Source organism: Melanotaenia boesemani, chromosome 24 (assembly GCF_017639745.1).
Source record: "Melanotaenia boesemani isolate fMelBoe1 chromosome 24, fMelBoe1.pri, whole genome shotgun sequence".
Lineage (NCBI taxonomy): Eukaryota > Metazoa > Chordata > Actinopteri > Atheriniformes > Melanotaeniidae > Melanotaenia > Melanotaenia boesemani.
Genome location: NC_055705.1, coordinates 4316715 through 4325568, shown reverse-complemented (window position 1 = coordinate 4325568; position 8854 = coordinate 4316715). Strand labels below are relative to the sequence as shown.

Sequence of the window (8854 nt, the reverse complement as noted above, 5' to 3'; positions counted from 1 at the left end):
TGTTATAGGTGAAGTCCGAGGTGTAGAGGGTGAAGAGGAACGGTGAGAGCACTGTTCCCTGAGGGGCCCCCGTGCTGCAGACTACCACCTCAGACACACAGTTCTGCAGACGCACGCAGGTCCACGCAGCTAACTTTCCATCCACTCCAGCTCCTTCCAGCTTCCCCCGCAGCAGCGCCGGCTGGATGGTGTTGAACGCACTGGAGAAGTCAAAAAACATGACTCTCACGACGCTCCCAGCGGTCTCCAGGTGAGCCAGCGCCCTGTGCAGTAGGTAGATGACAGCATCATCCACCCCAATGTTTGGCCTGTAGGCAAACTGCAGCGGGTCCATCGTGGTGCACACCACGGAGCGGAGGTGGCCGAGGATGAGCCTCTCCATGGTCTTCATCAGGTGGGAGGTCAAGGCGACGGGTCTGTAATGGTTCGGTTCCTTAGCATGTGATATCTTAGGAACCGGAACCACCCAGGAGGTCTTCCACAGGACAGGGACCTTCTCCAGGCTGAGGCTCAGGTTAAAGATGTACCTGAGCACCTCACAGAGCTGGTCTGCACAGGTCCTGAGCAGCCTGGGGCTGATGCCGTCTGGTCCTGCAGCTTTCCTGTTCTTCAGCCGCCTCAGTTCTCTCCTCACCTGGGCCGATGTAAGGGAGAGGGGGGAGGTGGAGGGCAGTGGGGGGCTGGTGGTGGAGTCCATTGGTGTGGAGTGGAGATGGGGGGTAGGTGAAAGTGAAGATGAAGGTGGTCGGGGGAAGGGGATGGTTGACGCTGGACTGGGGATGTGTGAAGAGGGGGGAGGGGGGGCAGAGAGAGTGGGGTTAGAATCAAATCTGTTAAATAACAGATTTAAATCATTGGCCCAGCGCTGGTCTCCATCAGCTGTCCCTCTGGCACCACTCTGTCCAAATCCAGAGATCTCCTTCAGCCCTCTCCACACGTCCCGCGTGTTCTTCTGCTCCAGCCGCTCCTCCAGCTTCTTCCTGTAGCTGTCCTTGGCCCGCCTGATCTTATACTGGAGTTCATGCTGAACTCTCCTCTGCTCCTCTCTGTCCCCTGAAATGAAAGCCCTCTTCTTCTGGTTCAGCAGGACTTTAAGCTCAGGGGTCACCCAGGGTTTGTTGTTGGAGAAACACCGCACCCTCCGGGTTGGCACAGTGTTCTCCACACAGAAGTTGATGTAGTCCGTGATGCAGTGGGTCAGGCCATCAATGTCCTCTCCATGAGAGCTGCAGAGTGTCTCCCAGTCTGTGGATTGGAAACAGTCTCTCAGTCTCTCATTGGCCTCATCGGTCCACACTTTCACAGACTTCTTCTGTGCCAGCTGTCTTCTCACCCTGGGTGTGTATTCAGGGAGCAGATGTACGAGGTTGTGATCAGAGCGTCCAAGCAGGGGGAGGGGGGCGGAGGTGTATGCGTCCTTCACATTAGCATACAGTAGGTCCAGCGTCTTGTTCTCCCTGGTGTGGCACTTCACGTACTGGACGAAAGTAGGGAGAGTGGCAGAGAGCGAGGTGTGATTGAAATCCCAGCTGATGAGCAGGAGGTACTGTGGGTGGCGAGTCTGCATCCGAGTCACTGCGCTGTGGAGCAGCTCACAAGCAGCTGCTGCATCAGCCGAGGGAGGGATGTACACATTAAACAGTATAACGTGTGAAAACTCCCTCGGGAGGTAATACGGCCGCATACCCACAGCGAGTAACTCAATGTCCCTGGTGCAGAGTTGTTCCTTTACACAGACGTGTGCAGGGTTGCACCATCTCTCGTTGACATACACCGCGAGTCCCCCGCCTTTCCTCTTACCACTCTCCGCCGCACTCCTGTCCGCGCGCGAAAGTTTAAATCCATCCAGGGAAACCACAGAGTCCGGAATAAGTCCATTCAGCCACGTCTCCCTTAAACACATGAGGCTACATTCCCTGAACTCCCGCTGTAGCCGGGTCAGCGCCGCGAGCTCGTCGGTCTTGTTAGAGAGGGAACGAACGTTTCCCATAATCACGGAGGGTAAATATGGCCTGTACCTCCGTTTCCTCTCCTGGAGCTTTCTTCCTGCTCTGCAGCCTCTTCTTTTTCTCCGTATCTCCGCGGGAATCTCCGGCTTCTCCGCGTAGAGAAGAGCAGTGCCGCTCAGAGCTAACAGCTGGTCCCTGGTGTAAACAATGGAGCCGTGGCTGAAACCAAAGGTGTCCCCCGCCGAAGTTTGGAAAAGTGCCAAAAGAAGCAGAAATCCAAATAGAAAATCAATAAAAGTAGGCTTCCCATGTGCAGAATTGCACCTGGTACTGACTACTGTAAAGGAAAAAGGAAAACCACGTCTAAAAACCATAGAAAACGCTAAAAAAAGGAATAGAGGAGGCAGAGCTGCCGTAGCAAGCAGCTGCTCGCACAGCGCCATTTTAACTTGGTGGTTCACATGTTGCAGCTGCAGAGCCGAATGTCGCCATGGCCAGGAAAGTGTCTCAGGTAAACAGTAATCACACGTCAACTGTTTAAAAGTGGGTTGTTAATACAAGTTACTTAGACTCTGTTTTACAGAAACAAGTCACAGAAGGCCAGGAGATTACTGGTTCTCCGGTCAGCACTGCTGTCTCAGTGGTTTCCAACCTGGGGTCTGGGACCCACAAAGAGCACAGAGGGTCCCCAAGGCTTTGGACATTCAGAACCATTGTAATTAATGTCCACACACTGTCCCTTTTTTAAGAAAGAAAAGTAAGGCTCTATGTTGTTAATTTAACTTTGGCTTTATCAGAAGGATGCTCCGTCTTTTTCATTAATTTAACCAGATGAGTAAAAATTACACTAGCCAGTTCATTTAGTACCGAAAACGTTTGGTGACATCGATAGAAAAAAAGAAAAAAACTAGGGACACGCATCCTTAAATTGTGGGCACCCAACAACACCTCAACAACCCAGTTAGCTCAGTTCATTTTCTATAATTACTCTCAACGTTAAAATACAACCACATGAAATGATAATTGTGGGTTTAACTAATACGTTTCCTCAAGTTAATGATCTCTTCCACACGCTAATAATGCTTGATCACATGATAACTTTTTTCTATTGATCTCATCAGACAGACTCGGTAGTTTTGTGCTATTAAGTTATAAAGTTTTAAGAAACCTGTTCATTTCCTCTTCAAACAGAGCGCCTCTGTTTTCTTTACAGCTGCTGTGTTAGAAACACCATGGAAACAGCAAAACACCGAACATTAAATTGTGTGGTTGATGTCACCACCGTTATTTTCAAGCCACGGATTTATTCTGAGCCGGTTAGCCTGAAACTTTTATTTGGGCTGCTTGGTAACGTTACCGGCACCAACGCTACCACATCACTGACACCAGCACCGCTACTAGCGCTGATCGTTTCTTCTGTTTTCTCTTCAGACGATGTGAGGCCAGATTTACATTTAAACCAGCTGTCCATGAATGCATCGTCTTACGGCAGGAAATCGCCAACGTTTGGTTTACCAGCGGGAGCGACGCTGCGACAGCAGAGGAAGCTCAGAGCTTAGAGAGAAGGAGAGAGATGAATCTGTAGTGGAAGTCCTCTCCCTCCTTTTAGATTTATGGCTCCGATGCAAACCTTCACTACACATTATTACACACAGCTGTCCATCACTATGACTGGGTAACACACACCTCACCAGTCTGATGCTCATTTCAGAGCTTCACCCTCCCCAAGACCAGTTTGACTTTACTGGAACTCTCATCAGATGGAAAGAGATTAAGTAGAAGAGACAGAGGAAACAATAGAGCACGGAGGAAATGACTTATTACACTGATGCAGCTCAAACAGTCAACAAATTACAGCAACAAATCTAGTTTTTATACCTAGTATAATACTCAAATTAGAAAACTTTACTTTCACATCAAAGAATGTGACTCTGACAATGCCTCCACTACCATCCAGGTGCGAATGAGCTCGCTGCAGCAGATAGATGACAGCATCATCCACCCCCACACGTGGCCGGTAGGCAAACTGCAGAGGGTCGAGAGAAGGTCTCACCAGCGGCCTCAGGTGGGCCAACACCAGCCTCTCCAGCAGTGGAGCAGTTGGAAGAGGAGGGGGGAGGTGTGGGATGGCTGGGGTAGGGGTAGAGGAGACAGGGGCAGTCTGAGAGCTAAACCTGTTGAAAAAGGTGTTAAGCTCGTTAGCTCTCTCCCTATTACCATCAGCCAGTCTGCCTCTCCCCCCACATCCTGTGATCTCCTTCATTCCAGACCACACCTCCCTCATGTTGTTCTTCTGGAGTTTGGCCTCCAGCTTCCAGTAAGAGTCCTTACACTCCCTCAACTTGTCCCTGAGTTGGTGCTGCACCCTCCTCAGCTCCTCCCTGTCTCCAGACCTGAAGGCTCTCTTCTTCTTGTTGAGTAGGGTCTTCAGGTCGCTAGTGATCCACGGCTTGTTGTTTGGGAAGCATCTAACAGTCCTGGAGGACATGACAGTGTCCTCACAGAATTTGATGTATTCCGTGATGCTGTCCGTCATACCGTTGTCCGATGTCCTCCCCATGAGGCAGGCAGAGTGCATCCCAGTCTATGCAGTCAAATCAGTCCTGCAGGACCTCCTCAGCCTCCTGTGTCCACCTCCTCACTCTCCTTGTGGGCACAGGCTGCCGCCGGACAATAGGCACATACCTTGGTGAAAGCAGAACAAGGTTGTGATCTGACCTGCCGAGGGGGGGAAGGGCGGTTGCACTGTATGCTCCCTGTGCGTTTGTATACAGTAGGTCCAGAGTTTTATTGTCCCGAGTGGAGCAGTCCACATACTGAGTGAAGTCAGTCAGTGTTCTGTCCATGCTAGCATGATTAAAGTCCCCTGTGATTACCATGAAGGCATTTGGTTGCTGCGTCTGCAACCGGGAGACAATGGAGCTGATAACGTCAGCAGCAGCCTCCGCATCAGCTGATGGGGGAATGTAAACTGTTACCACAATGGCTGATGTAAACTCTCTTGGCAAGTAATACGGCCGTAGCCCGACAGCCAGCAGGTCCACGTTTGGGTTGCAGAGACGTTCCTTGACACGGACGTGTCCGGAATTGCACCAACGTTCATTCACATAAAGCACAATCCCTCCTCCCTTCTTCTTACCGCTGTCTGTCACGTCTCTGTCCACCCGCAAGCTCACAAAGCCGGGTACAGCAACGCTGTGGTCCGGAATATGTGAGTGCAGCCACGACTCCGTAAAACTCAGTAAACTGCACTCACGGTACTCCCTCTGTGTTTTAATCAGCGCCGCCAGCTCGTCCATCTTGTTCGCCAGAGAGCGCACATTCCCCATTATGATGGCAGGAACAGCAGGCTTGTATCTCCACTTCCTTGCCCTCACCCTCACTCCGGCTCTGCATCCCTGGTGTCTCCTCCGTAGCTCCTTCGGGATATCGTGCCTGACCCCCGGCGACAGTACAGGTTTACTCAGCGCTAACAGCTGGTCGCGAGAGTAAACAATGGGCCTGCCACTGTGAGCGTTGCTCTCAGTTACGAGGAGTAACAAGAGCAGCAATAAAAGTGAAAAGAAGAACTTGGAGCATACAAAAACCATGGCTGTTCCGTTGCAATAAATAATAAACACAGCGAAAAGCCAAAGGAAAGATAAAATAAATACTAAAATAACACTAAAAGCACCCACAGAACTGGAGCTGCTGCAACAGGCGTCCGACCAGGAGGGAGGTGCCAAAAAGACTAAAAGTTACTCTAGTGATGTTAGGATATTTTATTTATAATGTATAGAATACCTAACGCCACTAAATCAACTCTTCAAGTGCATGTGGTCAACAAAGAATTTGTTTAATAACAACTTTAAAATACGTATGCCACAAACAACAGCGCCACCATAACCATTAACACCCGAAACAAAATGCAACACAACGTGTGATCCGTTCACTCCACCCAAACATGTTGGGTATCAGATGACACTAGAAAAGCTGCACTTTCATATGATACCAAACATAAAAAGATATTCACCAAGCACCTCACCTCAGTCTCAAAACAAACACAAAGCTAACCGTCGCATATCACAGCAGCCTTATCAGATAGCATGTTTATCACCAAATACACCAAATCCCAAAGCTATTCTCACAAACAGCGACATTTTTTATTTCCTTACCTTTTTGTGGTCATTTTCAGTCTATCCACATTGTTCTTCGACTAAAACTCACAGCGTAGTAATCCATAATGGTGAAACTGCGACATGCGCTAACATGTCATATGCTCCCATTCACAGCCATTTTGTTGTCTTGTTGTGGGTCTTGGCAGTGTAAATAAAGTTTGGTCGAATTCTACATCTTACAAGCTGTCCAACGATATCTTACACTTGAACGACACTTTATCTGTCAGGTATAAATACTTGTGCGTAAACAAAAGAGCATCGTTGCCATTTTGCTGCAGTTACGCACGTGGGCACACCGGAAAGAGCGAACATCGAACAGCGTTCATTTCTTTGCTTCATTATAACTTTTTATCCATTTAGAACGAAGGATAAAAGCCATGAACATGTCCAAGAAATTACAAAGAACCAGATACACCGTGTTAGAAGTTCTGGAGCAAATACAGACACAGCACAATTTGGCACATCCAAGTGGCCAAATGTAAAGTCCGCCTGATACTATCCACACTAAAACCTGCATAAAAGCTCTGAGCTTTGTTCTGTTCTCATGAAACTTTGTACAGTTGTAGTCAAGGAGTTGCTGAATGCATGCAGTGGTATCTTTATGCACAGAATGATTTCTGTCATGATGTTTTCATCTGTGTACAAAAAAAAAAAAGAATTTGCAGAGGATATTTTTTTTACCTATGGTTTATGAACATTTGCACAGGCATATTAACACTCACAATGTCTCTGACACTGGATTTATATTCCATGGGGTCTTACCTATCCATTGAGACCACCCTTATGTATATTGACCTAAAAATTACAGTTATTGTTGATTTAATTTGGGTAGGTCTGTTCAGGCAAACTACACCTCCAAAAACCCTCAGGTTTAAAGGGTTAAACATGACTGCAATAAAAATACAGTTGTCACAGAAGAATGACTTAAACGACTATTAGAAAAGCTTTTGTCACTTCATTTTTTCCATGAGATTTTGTTGCCCCTGGAAGTCTGTTTATAGTTGTTGATGTTATAATTTGTTAATAAAGAACTCTGAGCAATAAAATGCTGCAAAACTTTTAATGTTTATCAAGACTTGTGTATAGTCGTCAGTGTGTGAGAGCAGCAAGGAAAGGATGACTTCGACTCACCTAGCTTTTTCTGGTTATTTGGTGTAGTTGTGTCCATGTCAAATCATAATCTGTTGCACCTGTAAACACGCTGTAAAGATTCGTAGCTGTAGATGTTCTCCAAGGAAGCGATCAGCTGAAGGTTCCTGACCAAGCATCACTGTATGATCAAAATTTCAACACCCAACGTGGGGCTCAAACCCACAACCCTGAGATTTAGAGTCTCATGCTCTACCGACGGAGCGAGCTGGGCCACATTTGAGGTAAAATGTTCAGAAAAAAACCATGAAACAAAAAGTCTAATTAGGAGATGTGTAATGGATCGCATGAAGTGACTATGGCTTCTTATAGAAATGGGCCTCAGTGTACTTGGAACTCTGCAAAGAGAGGATCTTTTTTATTTTAAATGTGCACCAATACATACTGAAGTTGTCAGAAGTGGGATTTGAACCCACGCCTCCAGAAGAGACTGCAATGGAAATAAAGGCAATCCATGAACATGGGTCTTGGGAGGGTTTTTGGACAAACTTCACCTTCCTTGCATGGGCTCCCCAAGGGGGTGTAAAGATACACGGGGGCATTTGTGCGAGCATCCCTCCCCCCTCTAGCCTACAGGAAAGGTAAGCATGCACGTACCTCTGACCATCACTAATATATAAAATCTTTTGTATTTTTGCAAAAAAATTCCCTTACCCGTCATTTTGTCCATCTGTAAAGCCAGCAATGTAAAAATTTGTCCAGAAACCCTGTTTTGTACTGAAAATGTGTCATTTTGTCCATTTAAGAAGCTACAACATTTCTTTTATTTGAGTCTTAATCATCCTGCAGACTGGATTTTTCTACTGATGTTCCAAGATTCAGTAAATGACAAGAAGATCTGTCAGTGATGAATGAGACTTTTTTAGAAAGGTAATGGGCTGGGCATTTCGGGGACATATGAGTGACCAAATAACACTTTATGTATACTGAACCTTGGAACATCAGTTAAAAAAAAGTGTTTACTTTGGGTGATGCTGCTGTAGGATATTTATCACTGCTGCAGTCACACTTCAATGATAAAGGGAAAAATGTGTTTTTATGCAGATCATCAGTTTTATCAATTCCTTCATCAATGTTAGCTGTTTGTTCTTCACTCATCACATCTGGTGGTTTTATGACAGATATGATCACCATGGAAACGGTTGGTGAGATGATTATATTATATTGGAGATGTTCTGGTGATTGAATGGTGCTCTGGATAAATGTATTAAAACCACCTGAATTGTTTCTAATCAGCATCTACTTTCTATGGTAAACAGCTGTAATTCAGGGGCTCGTCCGGGATTTGAACCCGGGACCTCTCACACCCGAAGCGAGAATCATACCCCTAGACCAACGAGCCAGTCTGTCAGCCTGCAAGATGAAGCTGACTGGACAAAGCTCCTTTAGGGGTATAAGGAGGACACAGTCAGTATTATGTGGATTGTCAGACTCTTATGGCAGATTGGAGCCTTGTCCAGTTTTGTTGATACCCTCATTGTCACTTCTCTGCTTGACCATGTCTTCTGGTTATGTAATGCAGGCCTTTAATGTAAGTGATTTTAATCATGGAATCATTGCTTTAACAGCCCATGTTGATACTCTTATCTTCTTGCCAAC

General features: G+C 46.7%; 1 non-coding gene across 1 annotated transcript; it reads right to left on the bottom strand.

Moving 5' to 3' along the window:
• Positions 1-8525: 8525 nt before the first annotated feature.
• Positions 8526-8597, bottom strand: trnap-cgg. The gene has a single exon. It is a non-coding gene; the product is annotated as a tRNA-Pro (tRNA).
• Positions 8598-8854: the final 257 nt, after the last annotated feature.